Below are 15000 nucleotides of genomic sequence, written 5' to 3' on the forward strand. Positions count from 1 at the left end.
CTATTCTGTCTGCGGTCTTCTTTCCCCTTCCCCTATCTTCATGCATTTGGCGGGGTTAATTTCGAGGAGCCAGTTGTTGGACCAGGCTTGCAGCCTATGTGTGTGTGTGTGGGGGGAGGGGGGGAGCCAGTTGCTGGACCAGGCTTACAGCCTGTGTGCGTGTGTGTTCACCTAATTGTGGTTGCAGGGGTCGAGACTCAGCTCCTCGCTCCGCATTTTCACTGATCGCTGTTAAGTCCTCTCTCTCTCTCTCTCTGCTCCCTAAGCTTTGTCATACCTCGTCTTAAAGCTATGTATGGTTTCTGCCTCCACCACATCACTTGCTAGGCTATTCCACTTCCTGACTACTCTGTGACTGAAGAAGTAATTCCTAACATCCCTGTGACTTCTCTGAGTCTTCAGCTTCCAATTGTGACCCCTTGTGTGTGTGTATGTGTGTGTGTGTGTGTGTGTGTGTGTGTGTGTGTTGTGTGTGTTGTGTGTGTGTGTGTGTGTGTGTGTGTGTGTGTGTGTGTGTGTGTGTGTGTGTACTCACCTAGTTGAGGTTGCAGGGGTCGAATCCAAGCTCCTGGCCCCGCCTCTTCACTGGTCGCTACTAGGTCACTTTCCCTATTCAGGATTCTCCGCGCTGAGATTCACATTGTTTTCCTTACTTGTCTCTTTGTCCTTGTCATTATTCACTAAATTTACTTGGTTTGTTTAGCGTAAGAAAACTCATTAAAAGTTGTTAGAACTTGCACTGTGAAATTAACTTGAGGCGCGCCGCAGTGCCCTGCTGCTCTCTTGTTAAAGCTTAAGCAAAGGGATTTTCAGCACCATTTAGATTTCATTAATCCTTTACAGCCTACGGAGAGGGTTTCCGGGAATGAGAGCGGAACGCTGTTGAAATGAGAGGAGGAATTTGAGAGAGATGGTGGGGGAGGTGGAGGATATTTTTTTTAACTAAAATGGATTCATCAGTGTGCTGCTGCACTGCTGTATATGATAGTTATATAGTGGGAACAAAAGCTACCTGTGTTTCCCCTGTTGTATTCTATAGCGGGGGATGAGTATCATACAGTGTGTTGACTGTTGTACAGCCTAAGCTGGTGGACTTCAGTACTGTGATGAGGATAACGTCAAGGGGCGGGGGATCTAGAGGGAGGGGGAATCAGTGAGCTTATTTAGGTACAAGTCCACATAAATACAATTATCATACAAAGTAATATATGTGTAAATTACCCAGGATAACCTCCCAAACAAGTACAACCAAAGTGACTTATTTCCACTGGAGTCCTTGTAATATTTGAAGCTCAGCAGCAAGTTACTGTAGACATCAGTCATGATTATAACTCTAACAGTTAAAACAGCTAAGTAACTCAACCGTGTGAAAAGGGAGTGGGGAGGAGGTGTAGATAGAGAGGGGGAATGAAAAGGGGGATGTGTAGATAGAGAGGGGGAGTTTGAAGGAGGAGGTGTAGATAGAGAGGGGGAGTGGAAAGGGGGAGGTGTAGATAGAGAGAGGAAGTGGAAAGGAGGAGGTGTAGATTAAGTAAGCTTATTCAGGTACACACAAATATATATGAGGGAGTGGGAAGAGAGGAGGAAAACATTGGGAGGGAACTGTGAAGGTGGAGGGAGATAGTGGGAAGGAAGGAGAGGAGTCGGTCACGTCTCCCAGAGATAAAGAATTCGTTTGAATCAACCCTCTTCCTTTTGGTTAATTTTTTGGTTGATTTTATTTGAAGCTGTTTAGCGTTTGTGTTCTTTTTACTATGTCGCTCTTCATTCTTTTCCGCTTTTCTTCCCACACACACATTGTTCTGGTTCCACTTCTTTCCTGGTGTTATCATCTGTGCTTCGTCAGTCAGCTGTGACTCCCGGAGTGTTCTGTTGCTCCTGGCAGTGTTCATCACTCCACACTGGTTAACATAAGAGTGGTTGCAACATATCCGGTTGCAAGGTGTCGTTGTTGCACACTTTAATTTTCTTAAGATATTCCAAACGGCAGTTTCTGAACGCTTTCTGTAAATTTATAAACCCAGGTGTGTTTATTGAAAGTTAGGCTTGGCTGGGTTAGCGTAAGTTACACATACGGTATCTATACAAAGTATATTGAACCACAAATAATCAGATTAAGAGCTGCTATGATACGTCTGGCAGTGAGGTGACCCAGTGTAATCAGAATCGTTGAAATCTGGACGTATATCGCTCGTGGTGTCAGTAGAGTCCTTTATCCACTCCCGGATAACTGCAGTAGAGCTGAGCTCGTTGTACTTAACAAATATGGTTGTAGGGGTCGAGTCATAGCTCCTGGCCCCGTGTGGCTCAACTGGTGTAATTGCTTAAATATAGAGTCAAGTTAAGTTTGCAGGGTGAGCTCTAACTCTTGGTTCTGCCTCTTCAAATTAGCTGGAGTGAAGTAAATCTTATTTACATTTGAACCTCCTGTATAGTGCCTGTACTCTTGTTGTATTGTGTCTGTATAGTGTCACTGACAGTGATAAGTATATGTGTGAAGTTCTAAATACCTACTTCCTCTCAGTTTTCACCCAGGAAAATATTAACGATATTCTTGAAATAATAGATTATGTAGAACAGGATGATAATAAACTATGTACGATTGCGGTAACTAGTGACATGGTCCGCAGACAAATAGAGAAACTAAAACCTAACAAATCCCCAGGCCCTGATGAACTGTTTGCAAGGGTGTTAAAGGAATGTAAAGAGGAACTTAGCATACCTTTGGCTAATCTTTTTAACATGTCACTACAAACTGGCATAGTGCCTGATAAGTGGAAAATGGCAAATGTAATACCTATTTACAAGGCAGGTGACAGGTCCTTGGCTTCGAACTATAGACCAATAAGCCTTACCTGGAGTTTACCTGGAGAGAGTTTCGGGGGTCAACGCCCCCGCGGCCCGGTCTGTGACCAGGCCTCCTTCCAGGCCTTACTTCCATAGTGGGAAAATTTATGGAATCAATAATTGCAGAAGCAATTTGTAGCCATCTTGACAGGCACAGACTGATTACTGATTCTCAACACGGTTTTACAAAGGGGCGTTCCTGAATTACGAATTTACTAACTTTTTTCACTAAGGTGTTTGAGGAGGTAGATCATGGTAATGAATATGATATTGTGTATATGGACTTCAGTAAGGCTTTCGATAGAGTTCCACACCAGAGGCTATTGAGGAAACTTAAGGCACACGGAATAGGAGGAGAAATTTTTTCCTGGGTAGAGGCATGGCTGACAAATAGACAGCAGAGAGTTTGCATAAATGGGGAAAATCAGAATGAGGGCACGTCACAAGCGGTGTTCATCAGGGGTCAGTGTTGGGCCCGTTGTTGTTCACAATTTACATAAACGACATAGATGAGGGAATAAATAGCGACATAAGCAAATTTGCTGATGACACCAAAATAGGCCGTCCAATTCATTCTAATGAGGACATTAGAGCACTCCAGGATGATTTGGATATGACTTAAGAAATCGTAATGACACGATTGCAAATAAACCATACCCCCGGCCGGGGGTATGGTTTATTTGCAATCGTGTCATTACGATTTCTTAAGTCATGTTGACGGCAGTGAAGGGACTTGAGCTAGAGTTCGTCACGGCCACGCTAGCTGGAGATTCGTCTGTAAAAACTTGCATTTGTGGTCACAGAGGTGCCTGTGCTAACTTTCCTATGGTGTAGAAATATACCTAGTTGGATGAATCTTATTGTGGCTAGCTGGTCTAGTGGCTAGCGCGACGGGCTGGAGTTTTGAGACTCTATGACCGCGGGTTCAATCCCGGCCGGGGGTATGGTTGGTTTGGATGATTTGGATAGACTGACGCAATGGTCGGAGAAGTGGCAGATGCAGTTTAATATTGACAAATGCAAAGTTCTAAATATTGGACAGTTAAATAACCATGCCACATATAAACTAAATAATGTAGATCTTAATGCTACTGATTGCGAAAAGGATTTAGGAGTTCTGGTTAGCAGTAATCTAAAACCAAGACAACAGTGCATTAGTGTTCGCAATAAAGCTAACAGAATTCTTGGCTTCATATCTAGAAGTATAAATAATAGAAGTCCTCAGGTTGTTCTTCAACTCTATACATCCTTGGTTAGGCCTCATTTAGACTATGCTGCTCAGTTCTGGTCACCGTATTACAGAATGGATATAAATGCTCTGGAAAACGTACAAAGGAGGATGACAAAGATGATCCCATGTATCAGAAATCTTCCCTATGAGGATAGACTGAGGGCCTTGAATCTGCACTCTCTCGAAAGGCGTAGAATTAGGGGGGATATGATCGAGGTGTATAAATGGAAAACAGGAATAAATAAAGGGGATGTAAATAGCGTGCTGAAAATTTCCAGCCATGACAGGACTCGCAGCAATGGTTTCAAGTTGGAAAAAATCAGATTCATGAATGATATAGGAAAGCACTGGTTTGGCAATAGAGTTGTGGATGAGTGGACAAACTCTCGAGTACAGTTATTGAGGCTAAAACGTTGTGTAGTTTTAAAAATAGGTTAGATAAATACATGAGTGGGTGTGGGTGGGTGTGAGTTGACCTGACTAGCTTGTGCTGCTGGGTCTGGTGCAGTGCTCCATCCTTGAGTGGAGGTGACCAGGCTGGGTGGGTCATTGGAATAATCCGGGGTGTGGGTCATTGGTCTAATCCAGGGGGGAAACATGGACCTGTAATAAAGTTGGTAGAATTACCGACAATATGTAAAGTAAAAGGACACAAGTGCAACTAATGTGACATTTATTGTGGCAACGTTTCGCTCTCCAGGAGCTTTATCAAGCTCCTGGCTTGATAAAGCTCCTGGAGAGCGAAACGTTGCCACAATAAATGTCACATTAGTTGCACTTGTGTCCTTTTACTTTACAAACATGGACCTGCTCCGCTTGGGTCAGTAGGCCTGTTGCAGTGTTCCTTCTTATGTTCTTATGTACTCTCTTGTTGTATAGTGTCTGTACTCTCTTGTTATATAGTGTCTGTACTCTCTTGTTGTATAGTGTCTGTACTCTCTTGTTATATAGTGTCTGTACTCTCTTGTTGTATAGTGTTTGTACTCTCTTGTTGTATAGTGTCTGTACTCTCTTGTTGTATAGTGTTTGTACTCTCTTGTTGTATAGTGTCTGTACTCTCTTGTTGTATAGTGTCTGTACTCTTGTTGTATAGTGTATGTACTCTTGTTATGTAGTGTCTGTACTCTCTTGTTCTATAGTGTTTGTACTCTCTTGTTGTATAGTGTCTGTACTCTTGTTATATAGTGTCTGTACTCTCTTGTTGTATAGTGTTTATACTCTCTTGTTGTATAGTGTCTGCACTCTCTTGTTATATAGTGTCTGTACTCTCTTGTTGTATAGTGTCTGTACTCTCTTGTTATGTAGTGTCTGTACTCTCTTGTTATATAGTGTCTGTACTCTCTTGTTGTATAGTGTTTATATCTTGTTGTATAGTGTCTGTACTCTCTTGCTATATAGTGTCTGTACTCTCTTGTTGTATAGTGTCTGTACTCTCTTGTTATATAGTGTCTGTACTCTCTTGTTGTATAGTGTTTGTACTCTCTTGTTGTATAGTGTCTGTACTCTCTTGTTGTATAGTGTCTGTACTCTTGTTGTATAGTGTATGTACTCTTGTTATGTAGTGTCTGTAGTCTCTTGTTCTATAGTGTTTGTACTCTCTTGTTGTATAGTGTCTGCACTCTCTTGTTATATAGTGTCTGTACTCTCTTGTTGTATAGTGTTTATACTCTCTTGTTGTATAGTGTCTGCACTCTCTTGTTATATAGTGTCTGTACTCTCTTGTTGTATAGTGTCTGTACTCTCTTGTTATGTAGTGTCTGTACTCTCTTGTTATATAGTGTCTGTACTCTCTTGTTGTATAGTGTTTATACTCTCTTGTTGTATAGTGTCTGTACTCTCTTGGTGTATAGTGTCTGTACTCTTGTTGTACAGTGTCTGTACTCTCTTGTTATATAGTGTCTGTACTCCGTTATATAGTGTCTGTACTCTCTTGTTGTATAGTGTCTGTACTCTATTGTTACATAGTGTCTGTACTCTCTTGTTGTATAGTGTTTGTACTCTTGTTGTATAGTGTCTGTACTCTCTTGTTTTATAGTGTCTGCACTCTCTTGTTGTATAGTGTCTGTACTCTCTTGTTGTATAGTGTCTGTACTCTCTTGTTGTATAGTGTCTGTACTCTCTTGTTGTATAGTTTCTGTACTCTTGTTATATAGTATCTGTACTCTCTTGTTGTATAGTGTCTGTACTCTCTTGTTGTATAGTGTGTGTACTCTCTTGTTGTATAGTGTCTGTACTCTTGTTATATGGTGGCTGTACTCTGTTATATAGTGTCTGTACTCTCTTGCTGTATAGTGTCTGTACTCTCTTGTTATATAGTGTCTGTACTCTGTTATATAGTGTCTGTACTATCTTGCTGTATAATGTCTGTACTATTTTGTTATATAGTGTCTGTACTCTCTTGTTGTATAGTGTCTGTACTCTATTGTTATATAGTGTCTGTACTTGTTGTATAGTGTCTGTACTCTCTTGTTATATAGTGTCTGTACTCTGTTATATAGTGTCGATACTCTCTTGCTGTATAGTGCCTGTACTCTCTTGTTATATAGTGTCTGTACTCTGTTATATAGTGTCTGTACTCTTGCTGTATAGTGTCTGTACTCTCTTGTTATATAGTGTCTGTACTTTCTTGTTGTATAATGTCTGTACTCTCTTGTTGTATAGTGTCTGTAGTCTCTTGTTGTATAGTGTCTGTAGTCTCTTGTTGTATAGTGTCTGTATTCTCTTGTTGTATAGTGTCTGTATTCTCTTGTTGTATAGTGTCTGTATTCTCTTGTTGTATAGTGTCTGTAGTCTCTTGTTGTATAGTGTCTGTACTCTCTTGTTGTATAGTGTCTGTAGTCTCTTGTTGTATAGTGTCTGTATTCTCTTGTTGTATAGTGTCTGTAGTCTCTTGTTGTATAGTGTCTGTATTCTCTTGTTGTATAGTGTCTGTATTCTCTTGTTGTATAGTGTCTGTAGTCTCTTGTTGTATAGTGTCTGTACTCTCTTGTTGTATAGTGTCTGTAGTCTCTTGTTGTATAGTGTCTGTAGTCTCTTGTTGTATAGTGTCTGTAGTCTCTTGTTGTATAGTGTCTGTAGTCTCTTGTTGTATAGTGTCTGTACTCTCTTGTTGTATAGTGTCTGTATTCTCTTGTTGTATAGTGTCTGTATTCTCTTGTTGTATAGTGTCTGTAGTCTCTTGTTGTATAGTGTCTGTAGTCTCTTGTTGTATAGTGTCTGTACTCTCTTGTTGTATAGTGTCTGTATTCTCTTGTTGTATAGTGTCTGTATTCTCTTGTTGTATAGTGTCTGTAGTCTCTTGTTGTATAGTGTCTGTACTCTCTTGTTGTATAGTGTCTGTAGTCTCTTGTTGTATAGTGTCTGTAGTCTCTTGTTGTATAGTGTCTGTAGTCTCTTGTTGTATAGTGTCTGTAGTCTCTTGTTGTATAGTGTCTGTAGTCTCTTGTTGTATAGTGTCTGTACTCTCTTGTTGTATAGTGTCTGTACTCTCTTGTTGTATAGTGTCTGTAGTCTCTTGTTGTATAGTGTCTGTAGTCTCTTGTTGTATAGTGTCTGTACTTTCTTGTTGTATAATGTCTGTACTCTCTTGTTGTATAGTGTCTGTAGTCTCTTGTTGTATAGTGTCTGTACTCTCTTGTTGTATAGTGTCTATACTCTCTTGTTGTATAGTGTCTGTAGTCTCTTGTTGTATAGTGTCTGTAGTCTCTTGTTGTATAGTGTCTGTACTCTCTTGTTGTATAGTGTCTGTAGTCTCTTGTTGTATAGTGTCTGTACTCTCTTGTTATATAGTAGTGTCTGTACTCTGTTATATAGTGTCTGTACTCTTGCTGTATAGTGTCTGTACTCTTGTTATATAGTAGTGTCTGTACTCTCTTGTTGTATAGTGTCTGTAGTCTCTTGTTGTATAGTGTCTGTAGTCTCTTGTTGTATAGTGTCTGTACTCTCTTGTTATATAGTGTCTGTAGTCTCTTGTTGTATAGTGTCTGTACTCTCTTGTTATATAGTAGTGTCTGTACTCTGTTATATAGTGTCTGTACTCTTGCTGTATAGTGTCTGTACTCTTGTTATATAGTAGTGTCTGTACTCTCTTGTTGTATAGTGTCTGTAGTCTCTTGTTGTATAGTGTCTGTAGTCTCTTGTTGTATAGTGTCTGTACTCTCTTGTTATATAGTGTCTGTACTCTCTTGTTAAATAGTGTCTGTACTCTCTTGTTGTATAATGTCTGTACTCTCTTGTTATATAGTAGTGTCTGTACTCTGTTATATAGTGTCTGTACTCTTGCTGTATAGTGTCTGTACTCTTGTTATATAGTAGTGTCTGTACTCTCTTGTTATCCAGCTCATTCCACTGCTTTGAAACTTTTTCTGAAGAAGTTTTTCCCGGTATCTTTGTGTTCTCACCGTTATGTACGAAGTTTTAATATATTCCCCCTTGTTGTCGGTCAGTGTTTCTCAGTGAGGCGCGACCCGTGTTGGGAGCCGTGCACGCAGCTGCACGGGGACTCTTGCTATAGGAACAGAAAATTCAAGCTCTGTTGCCGATAAGGTAGAGGTGAACCCACATGGAATTAAATACCTGAACTTGAACTTAGGACCAGAGCTTTGATAAGAAGGGTAAGGAAGAAGGATGGGTAAGGAAGGAGGATGGGTAAGAAAGAAGGATGGGTAAGGAAGAAGGATGGGTAAGGAAGAAGGATGGGTAAGGAAGAAGGATGGGTAAGGAAGAAGGATGGGTAAGGATAGAAATATGGAAAAGGATGGGAGGGGTAAGAGAGGTAGGATACTAAAGGGAAGTGACACAACCACTATGGTGCAATTTAAAACGTGTATGTGTAATAACAGAAAATTATTGAAAGGGGTATAACACTTACCCATCAGTCACACATATATAACAGTTATATAGGTGCATGGCTCTGAGTCCGTAATAGATATACAAGTTGCAGTTGCGTTTTTTGGGGGGAGGGGGTATTGCATGATGAAAGTTGCGACGACAAGGCAAGGTGATAATTATATGGAAAATTTACGTAAAATCACTGGGCATGTTGGCATCTTTCAAGGTGGTGATCCGCCATAGTAGATATAGCAAATTTACAATAGTAGATGCGAAAGTAAAAAAGTTATATAAGATATCTCCATAATTAGGGGCGATGATATTCTTAGTAGACATAGAAGGGTTCTGGTGTTAGCCAATCATCATCTGCAGGAAGGTTGCTCAAGATCATTGGTCGATGGTAATCGTCTTTATGGATGAAGCGACGCAGCCTCTGTGGACGAGTCATTCTTTGAGTCCTGTGGGGAGGAGTGGTAATGGTATAGTTGCATTTGCAACTTGGGGAGGATGCTCTCTGTCTGGTATATAGAGTTCTTGCATTGCATAGAGTTGCCTCTTCAACATATCAAGGCGTACGTTTAGGGCAGCAATATCCTGTTGGATGTGTAAATCTGCCATCCTGATTCCGTCTCTCCTCCTGGTACCCGTAATAAGAATTAAATACAGTTTTTGCACACTTAGATAAACTCGAGAAGAGTCTCGGCGGTGAGATATCAGGAAATATGATTGAGAAACACTGCTATAAGCCCTCCCTTGTTAAAGGACGTGTGAGTGAAGGTCCCTTCCCTTGGTGTCGATGAGGGGCTTTTGATTTAAGCATTTGAACCTATGCTCCCCTTCCTTGGATCGAACCTGACTGCTTCCTATTCCTCCATGTGCTGTATGACCCATAAGTGTTTAGCGTTCCCTATGAATGTAGTACTAATAGTGTAAACGACGGTAGTTATATTGATACCTACAGTGTGCATGGTCACAGGTTAACCTGGAGTATACCTGGAGGATTTTCTAGGAGTCAACGCCCCCACGTCCCGGTCCATGACCAGGCCGCACGTAAACCGACGTACGAACCACTGCGGGTTCTCTCTTGGAGAGATATCCTCAAGACCTTGTTAGCTTTGGGTAGAGGTCGTTTTGATAAGGATCTGCCTGGCATGGGCCAATAGGCCTTCTGCAGTGTTCCTCCATTTTTATGTTTTTATGTTCTTTATGTTAATTAGGCGCTGACTTTAAATGCCCGTCCAGTACCTTCTTGAAGACAGCCAGGGGACTATTGGTAACCCCCTTTATGTATACTGGGAGGCAGTTGAACAATCTTGGGCTCCTGACACTTATTGTGTTGTTTCAGCGTACTCGAGGCACCCCTGGTTTTCACTGGGAAGATGTTGCACAGCCTGCAAAGTCTTTTGCTTTCTTAGAGAGTGATTTCCGTGTGCTGATTTAGGACTAGTCCCTCTAGGATTCTCCAAGTGTATATATCATGTAACTCGCCTGCATTCCAAGGAATACAGGTCAAGGTACTTCAACCGTTTCCAGTAATTTATGTGCTTTATTGTATCTATACGTGCAGTGAAAGTTCTATGTAAATTGTCGAGGTCTGCAATTTCGCCTGCCATGAAAGGGGCCATTAGTGTAAAACAATACTCCAGCCTAGAGAGAACAAGCGATTTGAAGATAATCATCATGTGCTTGGCATACATAAATTTTGAGGGTTCTCATTATCCATCCTATCATTTCCCTAGCAGATATGGTAGAGACATTGTTGTGATCTTTGAAAGTGAGATTCTCTGACATTATTACTCCCAGGACTTTCACATTAGTTTTTCGCTCTATTGTGTGGTTGGAATTTGTTTCATACTCCGATCCAGTTTTTATTTCCTCGAGTTTTCCATAACGGAGACACATTGGACATCTTTACTGGATACATTTCGGTCCTGGAATCTTGGTCACTCTAAATGATATAAGACAACGAGAAACCACAGTATACAATATATAGTGAAGAATGAAGTTACCATGTTGCTGGGTCACATGGTAGCAGAGCAGCAGCATGTAGCATGTAGTATGTAGCATCATGTGTGCTACACTTGTTGAGGTGTAGTTGCCAGCTCATTCTTTTGTGATGTTGAAAATAGCATTTATTTATTGCTCTCTAATCTATACAATGACGAAGAATACCATCTCATCCTCTAAGTAACTCTGGGAGTATTCTCGTTGCAGTCCCTGTACTTTCTCCACTTTTTTATCATGCTTTGTCAGGTGAGAGTTATTGATGGTGCTGTGTACTCCAGGATGGTCCTGGCACGTTATATATAGGTCCATGAAGAACTATTTGTTGAGATTTCTGAAAACTAGTTTTGGATTTGTCAAACAAGAACTTACTACAGAAGTTAGTGACGTGTGTCTCTGGCGATATGCTCATCTCTAAGTCTCACATCCTTGAGTGAGGTTTGTAGTCTCTGTCCCATGAGTCTGTACTCGGTTTTCAGCCATCTTACCCCTACACCCAGTTTTTATAATCTTGCATTTGCAGGGGTTGAACTCCAGTAGTCACTTGTGTGACCAGTCCTGCCGCCTGTACAATTCAGTTTGTGACCTTTCCTTGTGTACATTCGTTTTTGCTCTCTCATTAATTATATATTTGAAAACAGGGATACGTCAGACGCTGTCTTTTCTGGTATGTAATTCACTTATACCAAAAACCATATTGGTCCTAATATCAGTTCATGCAGAACCTCACTTGTTGCACTTTCTCATTGTAACACCGATCATTCTCAAATTGCCACTCAGCTCCTTATCTCATCCTTGCATATTCGTTTTTGGTTCTTCTGTGCAATTATCTGATTTCGTGTATGTGTGTGTGTACCCAGCAAGTGTGTCCACCAGCCGACTTCACCCATTTCACAAAGTTATACAACAGCTAAACTCGGAGTTTTGTGTGTGTGTGTGAGGTGGTACTTGTCTCCCAGGGAGCTCAACTCTCGCACCAACTTCACCCTTTCTCGCACTTGTTCTACGTGGATGGAATTTCTAACTGTGGTTCTCTACTTCCAGCTTTACGAACAATTTGAAAAAAAAAAAAAAAGTTGTATGTTTGTAGTGGCCGAGTAACTTTAATTGCACAACCACGAGGTTATTCGGCGTTATCCAGCTTATGGAACGTTGTATGCATTAAAATAACTCCACCTAGTGTATATTGTCACCTATTTTTTTTTATTTTAGCTTCGCTAAAAAGACGAAACTATTGGCAGGTTGCAATATTTGGGAGGCCAGAACAATATTTTTATGTGACAAATCCATACTACGTGAGCCGGAACTGGCTCTGATTATATGTACTCACCTATTTGTGGTTGCGGGGGTCGAGTCCGAGCTCCTGGCCCCGCCTCTTCACTGATCGCTACTAGGTCACTCTCCCTGAGCCGTGAGCTTTATCATACCTCTGCTTAAAGCTATGTATGGATCCTGCCTCCGTGTGTGTGTGTGTGTGTGTGTGTGTGTGTGTGTGTGTGTGTGTGTATGTGTGTGTGTGTGTGTGTGTGTGTGTGTGTGTGTGTGTGTGTGTGTGTGTGTGTGTTGTGTATGTGTGTGTGTGTGTGTGTGTATGTGTGTGTGTATGTGTGTATGTGTGTGTGTATGTGTGTATGTGTGTGTGTGTGTGTGTGTGTGTGACTGAGTGAGTGTCTGTGTGTGTGTGTGTGTGTGTGTGTGTGTGTGTGTGGGTGTGTGTGTGTGTGTGTACTCACCTATTTGTGGTTGCAGGGGTCGAGACTTAGCTCCTGGCCCCGCCTCTTCACTGATCGCTACTATGTCCTTTCTCTCTCTGCTTCCTGAGCTTTGTCATACCTCGTCTTAAAGCTATGTATGGTTCCTGCCTCCACTACATCACTTGTGAGGCTATTCCACTTCCTGACGACTCTATGACTGAAGGAATACTTCCTAACATCCCTCTGATTCGTCTGAGTCTTCAGCTTCCAATTGTGACCCCTTGTTTCTGTGTCCCCTCTCTGGAACATCCTGTCTCTCTCCACCTTATCTATTCCTCGCAGTGTTTTGTATGTCGTTATCATGTCTTCCCTGACCCTCCTGTCCTCCAGTGTCGTCAGTCCGATTTTCCTCAACCTTTCTTCGTAGGACATTCCCCTTAGCTCTGGAACTAGCCTTGTTGCAAACCTTTGTACTTTCTCTAATTTCTTGACGTGCTTGACCAGGTGTAGGTTCCAAACTGGTGCTGCATACTCCAGTATGGGCCTAACGTACACAGTGTACAGTGTCTTGAACGATTCCTTACTAAGGTATCGGAACGCTATTCTCAGGTTTGCCAGGTGCCCATATGCTGCAGCAATTATCTGGTTGATGTGTGCCTCCGGAGACGTGCTCGGTGTTATGGTCACCCCAAGAGCTTTCTCCTTGGGTGAGGTTTGCAGTCTTTGTCCACCTAGCCTATACTCTGTCTGTCTCTGGTCTTCTTTGCCCTTCCCCAATTTTCATGACTCTACATTTGGCAGGGTTGAATTCGAGAAGCCAGTTGCTGGACCACGTGTCCAGCCTGTCCAGGTCTCTTTGTAGTCCTGCCTGATCCTCATCTGATTTAATTCTTCTCATTAACTTCACATCATCTGCGAACAGGGACACTTCAGAGTCTATCCCTTCCATCATGTCATTTACATATATCAAAAATAGCACTGGTCCTAGGACCGACCCCTGTGGGACCCCGCTTGTCACAGGCGCCCACTGTGATACCTCATCACGTACCATGATTCGTTGTTGCCTCCCTGTCAGGTATTCTCTGATCCATTGCAGTGCCCTTCCTGTTATACGCGCTTGGTCCTCCAGCTTTTACACTAACCTCCTGTGAGGAACTGTGTCGAAGGCCTTCCTGCAGTCCAGGAAAAAGCAATCAACCCACCCCTCTCTCTCGTGTCTTACTTCTGTTACCTTGTCATAGAACTCCAGAAGGTTTGTGACTCAGGATTTTCCTTCCATGAATCTGTGCTGGTTGTCGTTTATAATCTTGTTCCGTTCTAGGTGCTCCACTTCTCTCCTCCTGATAATCTTCTCCATGACTTTGCATACTATACATGTCAGAGACACTGGTCTGTAGTTTAGTGCCTCGTTTCTCTCTCCTTTCTTAAAAATGGGGACTACATTTGCTGTCTTCCATAGGTATGCATTGAAGATTGTGGTTAGTAGCACACACAGCTTCTCTGCTCCTTCTCTAAGGACCCACGGGGAGATATTGTCCGGACCCATCGCCTTTGAGGTATCAAAGTCACTTAGCTGCTTCTGCACCACCTCCTCCGTTGTTTGTATGCCATTCAACACTTCATGGTATATTCCCTGTTGGTGTTCCCCTCTGTGCTGTCTTCCCAGAGCCCTTCCTGTCTCTACTGTAAATACTTCTTTAAATCTCATGTTGAGCTTCTCACATACCTCGTGAGCGTTTCTTGTGAGTTCCTCACCTTCTTTCCTCAGCCTGATCACCTGGTCTTTGTTGTCTTCCTCTTGATGTGGCTATACACAAGTTTCGGGTCAGACTTGACTTTCGATGCTATGTTATTTTCATACTGTCGCTGGGCCTCCCTCCTTACCTGTGTATACTCGTTTCTGGCTCTTCGACTAATCTCCTTATTTTCCTGCGTTCTTTGCCTTCTGTACTTTTTCCATTCTCTAGTACACTTAGTTTTTGCCTCCTTACACCGTCGGGTAAACCAAGGGCTCGTTCTGGTCTTCCCATTATTTCTGTTACCCTTGGGAACAAACCTTTCCTCTGCCTCCTTGCATTTTGTTGTTACATGTGTGTGTGTGTGTGTGTGTGTGTGTGTGTGTGTGTGTGTGTGTGTGTGTGTGTGTGTGTGTGTGTGTGTGTGTGTGTGTGTGTGTACTCACCTAATTGTACTCATCTGTTTGTAGTTGCATGTGTCGATTCATGAGTGATATTTGCAGGCTTTGGCCCCCTAGCCTGTACTCTGTCTGCGGTCTTCTTTCACCTTCTCCAGTCTTCATTACTTTGCATTTCGTGGGGTTAAATTCCAGGAGCCGGTTATTGGACCAGACTTGCAGCCTATCCAGAGCCCTTTGTAGTCCCATCTGATACTCAT

The sequence above is a fragment of the Cherax quadricarinatus genome, chromosome 1 (genome assembly GCF_038502225.1).
Source record: "Cherax quadricarinatus isolate ZL_2023a chromosome 1, ASM3850222v1, whole genome shotgun sequence".
In the NCBI taxonomy this organism is placed as follows: domain Eukaryota; kingdom Metazoa; phylum Arthropoda; class Malacostraca; order Decapoda; family Parastacidae; genus Cherax; species Cherax quadricarinatus.